This window comes from Elephantulus edwardii, unplaced genomic scaffold (genome assembly GCF_000299155.1).
Source record: "Elephantulus edwardii isolate Elephantulus edwardi_28Jun2011 unplaced genomic scaffold, EleEdw1.0 scaffold00112, whole genome shotgun sequence".
NCBI lineage: Eukaryota > Metazoa > Chordata > Mammalia > Macroscelidea > Macroscelididae > Elephantulus > Elephantulus edwardii.
The window spans coordinates 9,522,697-9,541,233 of NW_006399862.1; the positions used below are offsets into that span (position 1 = coordinate 9,522,697).

General features: G+C 36.4%; 1 pseudogene; it reads left to right on the top strand.

Annotated features, from left to right (window-relative positions):
- The first annotated feature begins 4,680 nt into the window (after positions 1–4,680).
- On the top strand, positions 4,681–5,560 carry LOC102854161 (annotated as a pseudogene).
- Positions 5,561–18,537: the final 12,977 nt, after the last annotated feature.

Below are 18,537 nucleotides of genomic sequence, written 5' to 3' on the forward strand. Positions count from 1 at the left end.
AAGACCCTCTAAGAGATGGATTGATTCAGTGACTGGGGTAATCGGGATGGGTGTGTCAGAGGCGGTGCAGTTGGTGCAGGATAGAGCAGGGTTTAGAGCTGTTGTGCATAGGGTCACTATGAGTCGGAAATGACTCGATGGCACATAACAACAACAACAACATGTCTGTATAAGCATACATGTAGTAAAAATGTTTGCATATAAATGCACGCATGTATTTATGTGTGTATATATATTTATGTGTGTATATATATGAATACAGACACACATACACACAAGCATGTATATAAACATGTCTCTCTATGTGTATTTGTTGTTGTTATGTACCGTCAAGTCAGAAGCCACCAGTAGGCTTTCATAGGAGGTTAATCACATAGGAGGAGACTGCCCATCTTTCTCCAGTAGAGCAGCTGGTGGTCTTAAAACATGTGTCTTTGGGATTGCAGTGCAGCTTTGTGTCACTAGGTCTCTCCCCCCCCAACCTCCTCCAGTCAAAATACTTTAATATGTAATTGGTGACTAGAATGCAAAAGTCGGAAACAAAGTAGAGGGAGTGATTAGTCAGAAATTATGGACTTGGTGACAGAAATGAGGCTGGAAAACAAATGATTGAACTTTGCAAATTCAATGATTTACACATTGTTGTTGTTGATTGTTGTCAAGTTGAGCATACTCAGTGACCCTCTGAACAAAATGCCTGAGTTCTTTCTATAACTATTGTCATTTCTCTGAGTTCACAGTTTCCAGAGGTATGTGCTTTAAGAAGTGGATACCACTCCTGCTTCCAAACCTGTCTTCAACTGAGAGCTCCACCATGGCTGTCCATCATGGGCAGCCATTATGACATTTGGCCCCTAGTGGCACAGGTTCAGCCTCACAGTAAATCCAGATTACCTCAGTGCAGCAAATTGAGAGAGGAGTGCTGCACAATGTAAGAGAATGTTCCTCAAAAAAGAACACTAATAGACATTACAAATATCTTTTTAAAGAAACACAGATGGAAAGGCAGGTACATGGCACCTGAGCAGGAGACTCAGTGAGGAAGGGTCCTGGGGGCTGTTCCCAGGGTCTGGATTCTCTGAAAATTTGCACCTATCTGCAAAAACATACATGTCTAAGACAGAGGCTGACCCTCCCACCCACCAACAAGAGGAGATAGGTACAACTGACCTATAAGAAGACTCAGAGGGGAAGGGTCCAGGGTGTTATTCCCTCCAGCTGTCTGTAAAAATGCTGTTGGCAGTGGTAGAAGCTACCCCTCCCATCCAGTCACAAGAGAAGACAAATACTTTGCTACCAAACATGAAACGTGGGGTAGGAGGAGAGGGGGTCCTGGGGGCTGTTTCCTGGGATTTACACATCAGTTCTACTTAAATTATTCCAATAAATAGAAAACTAAATAATATTTCAAAAGTTATTCCAAGAGTCAACGAAGCAAGCATAAACCTAATACCAAAACATAGATACAAAAATCCTTAACAAAATCCTTGCCGAAAATATCCAACAGTATATTAAAAAAATAAATTCTTCATGACTTAGTGGTATTCGTATCAGGTTTGCTAGGATGGTTCCACAGAAGGAAAACAATCAGCATTAATAAACACATTAACAAAGCAAACAACAAAAACCATATGGCCCTATCAATTGATGCAGGAAAAAACCCTTTGACAAAAATCCAACACCTTTCCCTGACTAAAACACACAGTAACAATGGAATAGAAGGGAATTTCCTCAACATAGTGAAAAGTGTATACCCAAACCCAACAGCCAACATCATTCTCAATGAGAAAAGACTAAAGGCATTACCCTTGTGAACAGGGACCAGACAAGGATGCTCACTATCACCACTCCTACTCAATATTATATTGGAAGTGCTTGCTAGGATAATAAGACAAGAGAAGGAAATAAGAGGTATCCAAATTGACAAAGAAGTGGTAAACGGACAATATGAGTGTACAAAGAAAATCCCAAAGAATCAATGGAAACACTGTGAGACCTAGTAGGCCAATTTAGTAGAATGACAGAATCTGGTATCAATATTTAAAAAAAAATGAAATTTCTATAGAGCAACAAAGAAAACATGAAAAAAAGAAACTAAGAAAGCAATACCACTTACAATAGCCAACAACAAGATGAACTCCTAGAGAATAAACTTAACTAGCTCTGATTGCCTAGTGGTAGGTAAGGAGCTGTGCAGCAATCTTAAAGGCATACTGTTAAAATCCACCAGCAGCTCCATGGGAGGAGAATGGGCAATCTCCTCCCATTCAATACACTGACTCTGAAAATCCACCGGAAGATCAGCTATGAGTTGGTTCTGAGCACACAGCAACAGCAGAACACAAAAGATCCTATTTTCTTTCTATTTTTTTAAAGGAAAACTAGAAAACAATACTACAGAAAATAATAAAGAACTCAACAATGGAAAAATATTCCCTGTTCATGGAAGTCAGAACATTGTGAAAATGATAATAGTATCAAGAGCAACCTATATGTTTAACCCAATCCCAATACAGATACCGAACTTAATTTTTAAAGAGATAGGAAAGGAAATTAAATGGCAGCTTTAGTTGGAAAGGAAAGCAATTCTGAATAAGCAAAGTACTTTTAAAAAACAAAAATTATGTGGGAGGCATAGCACTCCCTGATCTCAAAACCTACTAACAGTAATAGTAACCATAACAGCACGGTACAAAGACAGACGTGTAGATCAATGGAATAGAACAACGAACCTAGAAATTAAACTATCTACCCAGAGTCAATATGTATTTGGCAAGAAATAAAAACTTATCAAATGAGAAAACAGCAACCTCTTCAATAAATGGTGCTGCCAAAACTTAACATTTACCTACAGAAAGCTGAAGCAAAATCCACATCTCACACCATACACAAAAATCAACTCAATGTGAATTAGAGACCTAAGGGTAAAGACCAAAACCATAAAGCTCATAAAAGATAAAATGGGAACCAAGCTCAGAAGGCCTGTCCTACAGCATAAATATGCATGCAAATACAGCCAGAAATGCACACTACGAGAGGATAAGCCCAATGAAGGAGGCCTTTTCAAAAATCAATTCTTAGTGCATAAAAAAAGGACACGCCCAAAACAAAACACCTGATATTTCCAAGATGAAAAGAAAACCTACAGAATAAACAAAACAAAACAAAAAAAAAAACCCTTGACAATGACATTTCAGACAAAGGTGAAAGATTATAGAAAGCTCCAGGATTTTCACAAGACTAATAATCCAATAACAAAATGAGCAAAAGCCTTTTCACAGAGGAATACCTTTGGATGGTCAAAAGACACATTCAAAATTACTGGCAATCATATTTTGATCTGCAAATGGAAGCATCAGTGAAATACCATCTTACCCCAGTAGCAATAGCAAAATTTAACATTCTGGAAGACAGTGTTTATTTTCTCAAAAAGCTTAGCACAGAAATCCCGTATCATTTAGTTATTCCATTGATAGCAATATACCCTAAGGAAATTAGAATTGAGAGACAAATGGAGATATGTACATCTAGGTTTATAGCAGCACTGTTGACAATAGCAAGAAAATGGAAATAGTCCAAACGCTCATCAACAAATGGATAGTTTGAGAAATTGTGGCACAATTACATAATGGACTACTATGCAGCACCAAATACTAATGATTTTGTAAAATACTATATAACATGGCAGAGTCTAGAGAGTGAATAATGCTGAGTGAATTATCTCAGTCTTATAAGGACAAATACTGGATAAGACAGATAAAGCAATTATAAAAATAGAAGGATAACTAGGAGGATGTGTATAAAAGCCTAAAAGGCTAATGGGCAAAGAAGAAGAGAGCAAAAAGAGGTGAGGTGAAAATCACTAGGATAGCAGACTTTGGTGGGCACATGAGGGGGTGAAGGAATAGGAAAACTTCAATGGCGGCTCAAGAAGATGGAGTAATAATAAGCCTAGATTAATGGTAATTAATTTTATTGAATGAAATGTATATGAATTATTGTATGCAAAGCAGATTGAAAAAACATACAGATGATAACTAAACAAATGGATTTCACCTGATGGATTTCACAGAAATCAGATTAACTAAATCTGTGCAAAGAATTGTTTGAAAACTCAATATAAGCAGTGAAAACCAAGCCAGCAGCTGATTGTAAGCGCCACTCATGTGTGAGTTTAAACTGAAGTCAAAGAAAATTAAAACAATTCCACAAAATTCAAAATACAACCTGGAATCTATATAACCTAAATTTAAAAATCATCATAAGAACAGTTTCAAGGCATTGAAAACAAATAATCAAAGACCAGATGAATCATGGGATAATATCAAAGATATCATCCATAAAGAGAGCAAAAGGTTGTTACAAAAAGGAGATTAAAAAGACCAAAGTGGGAGGGACGGAGGCTGGTGTGCCTGGACCCGTGCGGGTCCTGCTGTCTCCTGCCCACTCCCGCTGCCCCTGCGGAAGGGTGCCGTCTCCGAGCCCGGGAGGCCCTGTGCCCCGGCCGGGGGTGGGAGTGGGGGCCCTCGGCCCCGGGCCGGCCGTGAATCCTCACGGTAAGAACACTGCGAGGCCAGGATGTGATCCCTCCTTGTAACGCCCCGAGACAGGTAAAGCGAATGCTGAGGACAAAAGTTTGATGACCCAGACCACTAAATTTCTTTGTTTGGAGTACAAGTTATGAACCCTTTCTGGAGCATGTCTACAAGCTCTGTATGCAAACGATCTGACGGTGAAGAGAAGACATTAACAGGGAATGTGAAAACCAGTCCTCCACGCACAGCTCCAAAGAAACAGCTGCCTTCTATTCCCAAAAATGCTCTGCCCATAACTAAGCCCACGTCTCCTGCCCCAGCAGCACAGTCAACCAATGGCACAAATGCTTTTTACGGACCTTTCTACCTGGAATATTCTCTTCTGGCAGAATTTACCTTGGTTGTGAAGCAGAAGTTACCAGGTGTCTATGTACAGCCATCCTACCGCTCTGCATTAATGTGGTTTGGAGTAATATTCATACGGCATGGACTTTATCAAGATGGTGTATTTAAGTTTACCGTTTATATCCCTGATAACTAGCCAGATGGGGATTGTCCACGTTTGGTGTTTGATATTCCAGTCTTTCACCCACTAGTTGATCCCACCTCTGGAGAACTGGATGTGAAGAGAGCATTTGCAAAATGGAGGAGGAATCATAACCATATTTGGCAAGTATTAATGTATGCAAGGAGAGTTTTCGACAAGATCGATACAGCAAGCACCCTAAATCCAGAGGCTGCAGTATTGTATGAAGAAAGATATTCCGCTTTTTAAAAGTAAAGTGGTTGACAATGTTAAGGTGTGTAAAGCTCATTTGTTTGACCAACCTAAAATTGAAGACCCTTATGCAATTAGTTTTTCTCCATGGAATCTATCTGTACATGATGAAGCCAGAGAGAAGATGCTGACTCAGAAGAAGCCTGAAGAACAGCACAATAAAAGTGTTCATGTCGTTGGCCTGTCATGGGTAAAGCCTGGCTCAGTACAACCTTTCAGTAAAGAAGAGAAAACAGTAGCAACTTAAGAGGTGGTGAATCTGGTGCACCGTGCACTTTCCTGCTGGACTCTCGCCTAGTGAATGCCACCAAGGGGCAAAGGACTGCCTGAAGAGTAAACATGTGGACAGATGACTGAGACCAGTGTTTTCCCTGTATGCTTAGATTCTAACAGCAGGTTTGGAAACTTCTCTTTAAGTGATGTGTTACTTCTGTCAGAAGTGTCTTTAGGATGGTTATCTAGTTCAGTACTCCAAATTGTTGGGGACCTTGAGGACGAAATATTTTTCTGAATATAATGCTAAGATTGCATTCATTGAAACTAACACTAGAGTGAGGAGAATTCAACACTCCTTAATGGTTTTTAAGTCAGTGGTTTTAGTTGTACATATATTAGGATGTGGAGAAAGCAAATTCCATAGTTTAGCACTTTTAAGCTGAAGATCATTTGAAACTCAGTCCTCAGCCTACTGTCTTCCTGATTTATATACTGTTGTCATGTAGGTACATATTAGATGAGGGAATAGAAACCAGACACTTAATCATAGGTTGGTTTTTTGTTTTGGTTTTTTAAAAGCAAATTACTTACTGTATTTTTGTGGTGGGAGAAAAAGTGTTAAAATGGTTTCTAATGAAATCTGACATTTAAATTATGAATGACTAATGTGTTTAGAAGAGACAAAATAAAATAATAAATGATTGTTCTTTGTCATTTGTGCAGGAAACTAAACAACCTTCTCAATATAACTATAAACAGATTAATTTATAAATGCTTTATTGAAAAATACACCTATTTTCATATAAAATTGCAGTAGAAGTAAGTTAATTCAAGACTTTTCATACATACTTCTGTAGAACACTTCTTACTCAGCAGTATAAAGTGTTACCTAGTAGCCTTTGCTTATACTGATTCAATTTGCTATTGAATGTTCTCCCTAATAAGATTATTAATTCAACTTTAAAACTGCTGGGAATAAGAATGATTAATAAAGGTATATACAGATCATTTTTAAAAAAAGACGAAAGTGGATGTGGGAAGAGACTCTGAAAACTGTAATAGACTGTGAAGAAGCCAAAACTATAGCAAGGGATGTCAAAGTAAAAGAGATAAATAGAACATTTCAAACGGTAACTAGAGATGATGAAGTATTTGGATTTGGACAAAAAAGGGAACTCCCTTAACATTTCTGGAGTTGGAAGAGCTGGAAAAACATATCCAAGCTTTGACTTATGATACAGAAGAGATGCTATGGGGGGAAAAAGTCTTGAATGAAGCAACAAATATCAAAAAAGACAGAGAGAATACATAAAGTCATTATACAAAAAAAATTTGACACTGAAATATTTCAAATAGTAATATATGCTAAAAAGCCAATGGTGATGGTAGGACAGTTCAAACTGCATTAAACACTCTGGAAAAAAATAAGGTCCAAGGAATCAATGAGATATCAATTGATGTGTTTCAAGTAACAAATAAAACCTAGATAGGTTTACTAGTCTGTACAAGGAAATTAGGAAGAAAAGTTTCTGGCCAACTGACTGGAAGAGATCATTCATTCATTTATTCTTTTAACTTTATTGACATCTGGGGAGAGTGGTGGGATTGGAGAGATCAAGAACATGGGTCTCATTGAAAAGAATTAGAAAGTCCATCTTATTTTAAGCTTATTAAAATAGATTTTTTATAGTTATTGTAATTGTTAATGTAAAATAATGTGAATCAATACATAAGGAATATGTGTGCTCTTCTATTTATGCCTTTTATGGCATATAAAGAGTTATGCCAATCATGTAAATTTTTGATTGTATTATTACTTTCTTAACCATATTTCTTCAACATAATCCTCAGATGTATTCTCTACTCATTATTCAAAGCCAAAAGTAAATACTTTCTCAGTGAAACTTTCCTTGATTTTTATAGTCAAAATTAATTTGTTTCCTATTTCTATACTACAGGAGCACCATATTGCATTCTAGTTATTCATATAAATCTGTCTTGAATATATTACATTGTAAACTCCTTGAGGAAAGGAATTTACCATAAGGCAAATTCTCATCAACATTGTTAGTGGGTTGAACTGATATAAAATGTCTTAAGCTATCAAAGACTTACATACAAATCAGATTTTATGCTCATAAAATATCTTTATTTTTCTTTTATTAGTGCAATAAGAGTTGGCTGAATTATTTTAACAAAGTTCTTTATATTTGGGTATCCATACAACAGTAAGATTCAACTTCAACTGTTTACAAATTAATTGGATGTATCAAACTCAATATTTCATGCATTGTTTTTTGGGTTTTTCTCTAGGGTCATTGACTCTTACTTTCTCTTTTGCATAGAAAATAATTAATTTAGTTTCTCTAAAATCCCAAATCACTGCATTTCTTATTGCTACACATCATCTGGCTGTAGTTAACTATGGTTCAGGATCCAAACTTATTACTCGCAATAATGAGCATTAATGTACACTTAACATACCTGTGCTAAAATAATTTTGATCCAATTATGACAAAGTTTACTTTTAATTGACAATCTTTTTTGGGGGGGAAAGGGAAATTGAATAATAGGTATCCCACTAATAAACTGTTCTCATCTAGGAAGACAATGGAGGAAAAATGAAGAAGGAACTTTATTAAGATTCATTTATCTTTCTTTTAGGCTAAGCAATATTCATAGTCAACATCTTGGTGGTGTGACAGGAAGAATACAAACATACATTTTAAGGAGTTAACTTACCAAAGCTGACAATTCTATTTGTGCCCTTTTCAGGAACACTTATTCAAGATATTTACAGCTCAGATATGCGGGTTGGTTCTGGTTTTACATGTTCTCTCTATTTTTTTTCAATCTTTTCTCTCCCATGTAAAAGTGTAAAAATAGATTTTTATTGAGGTTACAGGGCATCTTTTGTGCCACAGTAGCTCAAGAAGAGCCTTTTATTTTTTAAAATAAAATTGTAAATATCCTCAGAGTGTCATGTATAGGAGACTAAGCTCTTAGGCTATTTAAAAATTTTATGTGTTCATAAATCTGTTAAGTTACTGTTTTATAATACAATGTAACCTTTTCCTTTCTCACTTACCCTCTTTCTAAGGTGCCCAAAATGAATTTCGCTACTTTTACCCTCTTTCAAAATTTCACCACATTTTTTTAAATTTAAGAATTATCTTTGCATTCATTTATGATATTTTCATTAATTGAGAAATATGTGTATTTGTACAGTGTTAATCATCAGAATTTGAGCTGGAATTCTGAACATAATAATTTGTCAGAAAGAGCAATATGTCCTAAGAGTACTGTGGCATCCTTCATCTCTGAATTATTTCCTCAAGTTCATACATCTTCTTAGAAATGCATCAGTGCTTTTCCTTCCAAGTTTATTTTTCATGGAGAATGAAGATTCTCATGAATTTTCGTGTATCTGTATTTGATAGTATTTTTTTTTCCTGTGGTGGCCTAGTCGGTAAGGTTTTATTCATTCATTTTATCTTTTAACTTCATTGACATCTAGGGCTGGGAAAGAGGTGAGATTGGAGAGATCAAGAACTTGAGGCTCAGCAAGGAATTTCTCTCAAACACACTTAACACATAACATCAATTGTGCTCAAATATTTCTTTTATCCAATTAAGATGAAGATTACTTTCAATCTACAAACTCTTTGTGGGAAAGGGAAATTGTATCATAGTTATCCCACTAATAAACTGTTCTTATCTGGGAAGACAATGGACCAAAAAAGAAGAAGGAATTTTTATTAAGATTCATTTATTTCTCTTCTAGGCTAAGCAATATTCATAGTCAACATCTTGGTGGTGTGACAGGAAGAATACAAGCTAATCCAAAGGCAGGCGGTTTGTATCCACCAACTGCTCTTCAGGAGAAAGATGAGTAATCTCATCTCATGAGATTTACAGCTTCTGAAAATGCACTGGAAGGTCAGCTTTGGCTTTTGAGAATACTCATAGCCTACATTCACCCTCATTTCTCAAAGGCCTCTCTGAGGTTTCAAATTCACCAACTGCTCAAAGGAAGAATGTGGATAATCATCACATATGTGATTTTCAGCCTTAACCCACTGGAGGGTCAGTTATGAGTTGATTCAGACTCAACTGCAAAGAGTTTTGAATTGTGGTCATTCCTGATATCTCTTCATGGAAAATATATTTTAAGATAAGTATTCAAAATTTGGAAGCAGAAGTGGTATCCACTTCCTAAATAACATGCCTCCAGAAACTCTATGAACTTTGATAAATGTTGCTAGTTGTATAGAAGCTTCAAGCCTTTTGTTCGTAGGATCACTATGAGTCATGCTTGACTCAAGACAATCAACAACAATTTTGAATAGTTTTTGTTGTTTACGTAGAGTCGGAACCAACGCATAGCTGACCCTCTGGTGGGTTTTCAGAGGCAGTTAATCGCATGAAAAGGAGATTGAACATCCTTCTCCTGTGGAGCAGCTGGTGGTCTTGAACCATGTGCCTTCCAGATTGCAGAACAGCTTCTTGCCTCTAGGCCACCAGAGCTCCACATGCAAGTGACTCAATGGCACAGATCATCAAACAAAAAATATTCAAAAAGAAGTTTCAGGATAGCTTACTTCTCTCCCAGGACCACAGATTGCTACCTGAGAATACTTTGTACCTGCACCTGCATTAGAGCATTTCTAAGAATTTGTAAGCAATTACAGTGTCATTTAGCCTCCATTGTAAGTAGTCACTAGCAATTAAGGACTTGTTTCCTGTCTGATGATGGACATAGGCTGATGGTAGCTAATTTGTTCAAATTCATAAAGGTCACACAATATATATTTAAAAGAATGTGTTTATGTGTGTGTTTCTAGGTTGAAAGATGGAAAAGATTTAATTTCTTGACTTTCAAGTTCTAGGTACTTGACTATATTGTAAAGGATTTTATTAGCATTACAAATTACTCTTTGGGTCTAAAATAGACGTTTGACTACCATTTTTTTTCTATAGAGACAGGGAATACATCACACTAGATAATCCAAAGAAGGTGAATATTCTCTCTAACCTTGAGAGCTATAAAATAGACATAGAGTTGAATCAGCCAAAAGGTTTCTTCAACCTAGGACTTAGAAAGTTGAAAGTGACCTGAAATAATTTAATGACCTTTCGAAATTATTCATCCCTGTGTGACACTGTGATTTTTACTTAACTACAAACATAAAGATTGATGGTTCAAATCTAACTAAGTGACATTCAGAATTATAGGACTGACAATTTGATTCTATGAAAGATTATAGCTATGAAAACTCTATAAAGTGGTATCATTCCATAAAACCCAGAGCTTTCATGAATTGAGATTGACTGGAAAACAAGGATTTTTTTTTTTCAATTTGACTGTTTATTTTAAAGATTATTCATGGAACTAATTACAGGGAGCTTAGAACAGTGGTAAAGGCACTAAATGTTCTAGACCATCAGCTACTATATCCTGACAACCTGTTTTTTGAGGCAGATATTGTTCAGCCTTCAGTGATTTCTGACTATTTTATGAGTAGAGTTTTTTATTCTTCTGCATTGTTTGGTGAACTACCCACAATCCTTCCAGCACTTTCTTCTCTTTAAACTCAAGTGGCTTCCATAATCCTGACCAGATCTTCTTACAAAACAGTAAAAGCAGCCGTACATTAAAAAATAACACACATAGGAAGTCCCTGGGTAATATAATAGCACACTCAGCTACTAACTAAAAAATGGGTGGGTCAAGATCACTCAGACTTAGCTGGGTAGAAAGGACTAGGGACATGATTCCAAAAAATAAATTTAAAAACTCTGTGAATCACTGCTGGGACACATATGAATCAATGTGAGTTGAAGTCAACTTGGCGGCAACTAATACAAGTGTATAATGGTCTCTTTTTAAAAAGATCTCTTGAGAAATGGATTGAAAGTTTTCAAAATAAAATTTGAAACATTGCAGCAATAGCATAGATTGTATTTTCTATTATAGGTCACCAGAAACAACTGTGAAGATATAAAAATAAGTATAGAAGCAAACTTAATTATAAGAATCCATAAATGGGTGAATCAGTGTAAAAGTACCCGAGGAAACTTCTAAAACTTTCTTAGCCTGGTGACCGTGGGTGAAATACTTTATATTTCTAACCAAGTGTTTCTTCATCTGTATATAAGGAATAATACAGACTGTTGGACTTAAATGACAAAGTAAGCAAATTAAAGGCATAACTAGAACAGCTTCCGTGTTATTGCTACATTTGTATTTTGTGAAAGATTAGTATCAGGTACGTAACCTCATTTCTATTTTGTAAAGATTTTCCAAAGTAATTTATAAAAGACTTTCTACTTTACTGCAGGTTAGAGACTTGGCAAACTGGGGGAGGGGAACCCAAAGATACTAACATACAAAACGCAAATTCACCAAGCAGTCTTTACACTCAGATGGACATGGGCTTACGTATTGATTTCAGCATTTGCTGTTTGTGTGAACTATAGCATGCTACTCTTTGTGAATAAATGTTCTATATAACAGAAATGTATAAAATAAAACTACTAAAAGCAATTTTCAGAATCCTTTAAACTCAACAAAGATTGTGAAAATGGAACCGGATAGAATAAGTTTTGTTCTGTTACGTGTAGGGTGGGGTCATTATGAGTTAGAGCTGACTTGATCCTAAAGCATCAACATTTTTGATAAAAATTTTAATCTATATTTTTTAAAAGTGTGTAAGTGTGATAGTTCTACTTTTTAAATATGCTACATGGGCAATCTTGTTAATCTTTGCTTTTTAATTTCATTTTTAAATATAATTTCATTTTATTATATGTAAAGTGTCAATAATAAAAGCATCTAGCTTATAGATTTTCTTCAAGAGGGTTAAATGTGTTAATACTCTAAAGATATTTAGAATATTAACTTTTACACGGTAAATTCTCAACAACTTTTATGGTTGTTAAATGCCAGGAAGCTCCTTTTCTGCATCTGGTTTGTTTGTTTTAGGTGTTGGATTTTCCCCTCCCTTTCTTTCTTTTCTGCCTCATGTCATCTCAAAGGTAAGACATGTTCCTTTGTCCTGATATTATTTTATTTAATTCTTGACACTAAAGTAATTTAAAAGCAGTATTTTGCTTTAATTCTAATTTAATATTGACAGTGTTTTTGTTCCTACATGATTATTTATTTTGCACATTACTGTCTGCCTTTTTTTCTGCGAAGTGTATTTCTTTCAAGGCATTGCCTTATACCAAAGAAGAATCAATCCCTTTGAACTATATTGTTGGGTAACAGTATTGAATGTCCCATGGACTGTCCAAAGAACAATTTTAAACTTATAAGAAATGCAACAATGGTGTTCTTCACAGGCAATGTTAGTAAAACTTTATCTTGCATACTTTGGGGATGTTGGGGTGGGGGAAATCTTTGGAAAAAATGACATTATGCTGGAAAAGACAGAGGTTCAGTGAAAGAGAAGATCATCAAGGAGATGAACTGACTCTGTAACTATAGCAATGCACTTGAACATGGTGGAGATCATGGTACAAGATCAGAGAAGTTTCAGATTTTTGATTCATGAAGTTAGTATAAGTCATAGTTGACTTAACAATACATAACAATGACAGTCACTATATACACACCTTACACATTAAACATGTTATTCATTCTTTGTCAGTCTGTGTATGATTTGGCTTTAAATTTGCATATAGTACTTAACACATGTTGTGGAATGTCAGGGAGGAAAGGAGGGCCTCTGGCCAGGACAGATCGTCTAATCTTCAGATAAGTGCAAGCCTCCTAACGGCCTTTAATACGGAATAGAGAAAGCTCCCCTGTATTCAGCTATACCGGCTTGAGAAAGCTTGCCACCTGGGAAGAAAGCTTGAGTGTCTGTTGAGCTGGGAGTGGTCCGCAAAAGACTGAGTTTCTCCTAACCAATCCCCATGTCCCACGCCTGTAAGCCCACTGTATCCGGTCTTCCTGTTTATATAAGTGCACTGCAGATCCCAATAAAATTGAGCTGGATTGACTCTCTGATCCTCTCCCAGAGAGTGTATCTCTGTCTTGCTTACCCCCATGATGGTGTTGCTGTTAAGTTGCCAGTGAACTGACAGCAACAAACACATTTTAAAAGTTTCGGGTTTTTTTTTTAAGTTTTAATTTTTTTGATATTTTATACATATTAATATGATTTTTTCAGTTATGAAAATATGACATATTTCAGTTAACAGATGCTGCCCTGGACGTGCTCACCAAGTTGTGCCAAGAAATCTGGAGAACGACCACTTGGCCAACTGACTGGAAGACATCCATATTTGTTCCTATCCCAAAGAAAGGTGACCCAACCGAATGTGGAAACTACAGAACAATTTCACTGATTTCACATGCAAGCCAGATTTTACTGAAGATTATACAAAAACGACTGGAACAGCACATCAACAGAGAACTACCAGAAGTCCAGGCTGATTTCAGAAGGGGTCATGGTACTAGAGATATTGTAGCTGATGCTAGATGGATCTTGGCTGAAAGCAGGGAATACCAGAGGAATGTCTGTCTATCTGTGTTTCATTGACTAGGCAAAGGCATTTGACTGTGTAGATCATAACAAACTATGGCTGACTCTGAGAAGAATCAGAATCCCAGAACACTTGATCGTTCTAATGGGAAACTTATACTTGGACCAGGAGGCAGTCGTCAGAACAGAGCAAGGGAACACTGCATAGTTCAAAATTGGGAAGGGTGTACTCCAGGGATGCGTCCTATCTCCATACCTTTTCAACCTATATGCAGAACAGATTATCCGGGAGGCTGGGCTCTATGAGGAGAAATGTGGGATCAAGATTGGTGGACGATTTATCAACAGTCTGCGTTATGCGGATGACACAACCCTGCTTGCTGAAACTGAGGAGGACCTGAAGCGCCTGCTGCAGAGTGTCAAGGACTGCAGCCTACAATATGGATTGAGGCTCAATGTCAAGAAGACAAAGATTCTCACCACTGGACCAATTGGCAGCATCAGGATGGATGGTGAAGAGATTGAGATTGTACACAGCTTTAGTTTGCTTGGCTCCATAGTCAACAGTCTTGGCACCAGCAGCCAGGAAATTAAAAGGTGCATTGCCATGGGAAAGTCTGCTGTTAGGGACCTCTCCAAAGTGTTGAAGAGCAATGGTATCTCTTTGGAGACTAAGATGCGTCTGATACAGGCCATGGTCTTCGCAATCACTTGCTATGCATCAGAGAGTTGGACAATGACCAAGGAGGATAGAAGGAGAATTGATGCCTTTGAGCTGTGGTGCTGGAGAAGAGTATTGAGAATACCATGGACTGCTAGGAAAACAAACAGATTTGTCCTGGAAAAGGTGAAACCGGGTGGCTCCTTGGGGGCAAGGATTCTGAGGCTCCGTCTAACATACTTTGGACATGTTGTGAGGAGAAACCGGTCCTTAGAGAGGGACATCATGCTTGGGAGGGTGGAGGGACGGCGCAGGAGAGGAAGGCCCTCTATGAGGTGGATTGATTCAGTGACTGGGATAATTGGGATGGGAGTGTCAGAGACAGTGTGATTGGCACAGGACAGAGCGGAGTTTAGGGCTGTTGTACATAGGGTCACTATGAGTCACAGGCGACTCAATGGCACATAACAACAACAACAACAACGCCCAACCAATAACCCTGGTTGTCTAAGTTAAAAGAGAAGAACCTTTTTCAGGACATTGGTTCATTGGGGCAAAGCTTTGGGCATCTCATGTTCCAGAGCTCTGTGATGGGTGATCCAGCCCTACCCAAGCTCAGTGAAAGTGGTAACAGATCACCATCTAGTGGTGTTACTTGCTTACCTGTCCTTCTCCAGAGGACTGGCTGGTGGATTTGAACCTACGATCTATTGGTTAGCAGCCCAATGTGTTATACATTGAATGAAAAGCAAATATATCTTTCACTAGATCAATATCCAGTTCCTGAATATTATGATTTCCTTGAGTTTTCAATAAGATTTTTTTAAAATTGATAATATAAACTTCCTTGAACAAACTTACAAACTCCTTTGGTCTTATGATGAGAAGTATTCAAAATTTGCCTTTTTTTTCTAAAATAGCAAAGCATATGGAGGGTATTTTTCTCATCTGAAACAGTGTTCCACCTATGTTTCTATGTGACATAAACTCAAGTCAAAAAAGAAAGGAAATATTGCCTTAGAACTTTGCTTATGATTAAAGAAAGCATTATAATTTGGAATAACAATGTTCCTTTTTTTATTTCTCTGCTTTTCAAAATTTTAGCATCCAATAATACTTAGGAGGGGCCTCATATTTAAAAGTAGTTGGACCCTAAGTCTCAGTTTGGAGGCTGATGTGTAAAGCATCTGGATTCTGGAAGGTGGCTTTCTTGTTTTGGTTGAGAGTTAAGTGTTTACTGATTGCTTTTTATTTCATTCACAATTGTGTTAGAGATGATTGGATTTTTTGGATTTAGCTAACAATGAGCTGTGGGCTGAAAGCATCTTGTTTAGAGTCAACAAGGACCAGATATTAATTGTCTTTGGGATGAACATTCTTTGAAGTGGTACAGCACTCTTCTGTTAGTTTGCTGTTCTTGGGATGGCTGTGATGCTGAACACTGTGCTATCGGTGTATTAAATGCCATAATAGTTATGCATGGTGGACAGTGTTTGGTGGAGCTTCCATATTGACATAGTCTTGGAAGCAGAAGTGGCATCTACTTCCTAAACAACATGCCTCTGGAAACTCTATGAATATAGAGAAACAACAATAGTTATAGAACAGGGTTCAGGTCTTTTGTTCATACATAGCAACAACAACATACATATTAATAGTTTTCTATATGCTTTGATTATCTTGCCCATCCAAAATTACAATTTAGTATTTTTTCTCGCTAAAAATAAAGATCCTCATAAAAAGTGAATGCTATAAAAGTTACCAGAAAGAAAAGAATCATCTTTTGTGTTCTAAGCCTATGAAAATAACCAGTGTGGTTTTTGTATAAAGAGTTAACTCATTAAAAAAAAAGAGTTAACTCATAAAAAAGAAATGAGTCATAACTATCACATAATGTTATATGCTTTATACTTATTGTAAGCATTTTAGCATTTTATTCCAACAAATTACTCTTAGAAAGCTTATGAATATGGTTTAATTTTGTAGAATATATGTTATTTCCATTTTATTAACTATTATTGTAGCTGGGGATTCAGGTATAACATAGAACTCTTAAAGAAGAAGCATTTTATCAATAATGGGCACTTTTAATTGAAATAATTAGCCCTCAAGATATAAGATTAAGTTCTAATATAGGCATCCTTTATTATTTTAGTCCAAAAGCTTCTGGAATCTCTTTGGGGATGATAAAACCTTACATTCTGTATATGTAGTGGAAAAATAAAAATTCACTTTAAACCCATTTAACATTTAAGACAATTTGAAAATTGCTACGATTTTCAAAAACTATAAGAATATTTAAATAATTCTCCCAGAATTTCTTCACAACATAAATCACCTAAAATACCAATTTATCTAATTATTTAGCATTTCATGAGGGAGTGTTTGTATAAGTATACAGTGAAATTATACACTATAGGAGCTTCAGATTACATTTCTCTCTTCTAATACAGGAAACATGAGTAAAATCTTAGTTAAATAATAGATTCATAAGAAGCCTAAGTAAAAATGTCAAGGGCATTGAAAATAGTTGCTTTTTGAAAGGCAAGAAAACCAATATGGATTAGTTGTCATGTAAAATCTTTTGACGACCATTGATGGGTAAAAAAAAATACCCTCAGGATGGGTAACAGTGGACAAGACTCACTTATTTCCAAATTTAAGGAAATGTTGAGCTCCCTTGTCCTTTTAGAAGTAAAATACTTGAAAATAAGTGCTGAAGACACTCTCTAAAACTGTAAATTAAACCGTGCAACACAAAAGCTCTTAACTACAGAACCTCTGATTCTGGGCATGATATGATAGCAACAAGCTTATCCTATTCTCTAAAAATTTCTAAAATCAAATGAAATATGTGAAAGGAGAAAGAACGTAGATATCTTAGAACTGTAATTGCTGAAAGACAGAAAAATGGGGTCATTGCCACAATACACTGGCTTCATGGTTGCTATCAATTTCAAGCTGCAAAAAGCCTGGCCAGCTTGCTGAGTTGATGTGACAGAGATCGGAATATGAGAAGGCCAAGCAGTTCATATCTGTGGAAAAGAATACTGGACAAGAGATTGCTGCATGAAAGAAAACTGTAGACTTCTAAGAACTGATCTTTAGTCGTGACTAGAAAGTATCTTCAACCAAGGAAGAAAAATATTAGGAAGTACAGTTCACTGAGCTTACACAGGGGTGGAAATAATTACCATTAGACAGAATAAGATGACCTCAGAATATGTGAGACATAAGTTATAGGTCTCATAATAGAACATCTGATTTGTGAGCTAACTAACATCTATAAAGGTACAATTGATATCAGATACTTGAAATCCAGAATAAAATCTATATTATCTAATAACATAAAAAGGGATCTCTGGTGGCCTAGTGGCAAGAAGCTGTGCTGCAATCCCAAAGGCACACAGTTTGAATCTACCAGCTTCTCTGCTTGGGAAAGATGGGCAATCTCCTCCCATGCAATTAACTGCTTCCGAAAACTCACTAGAGGGTCAGTGATAGGTAGGTTCCAACTTGACAGCACAAAACAGCAATAAGTTTTCTAACATTAATTAATAACATACAATAAAATTCAGAATTCAAAAGTGCAAAACTTGCACAATAAGTGAAAAAAAATAGTTTTCAGTTATGCTAAGAAGTATAAACAAGATCTATAGCCAGAGGACAATGAAGCAACTGATGGATTGGAACTACTTACCTTTGAGTTGGCAGTGCAGCTCCTTATCCACTAAGTTGCCAGATAGATATAGATATAGATATAGATATAGAGATAGATATAGAGATAAAGATATAGACATAGGTATAGGTATACGCATAGGCATAGACAGATATAGATCTAGATGATATAGA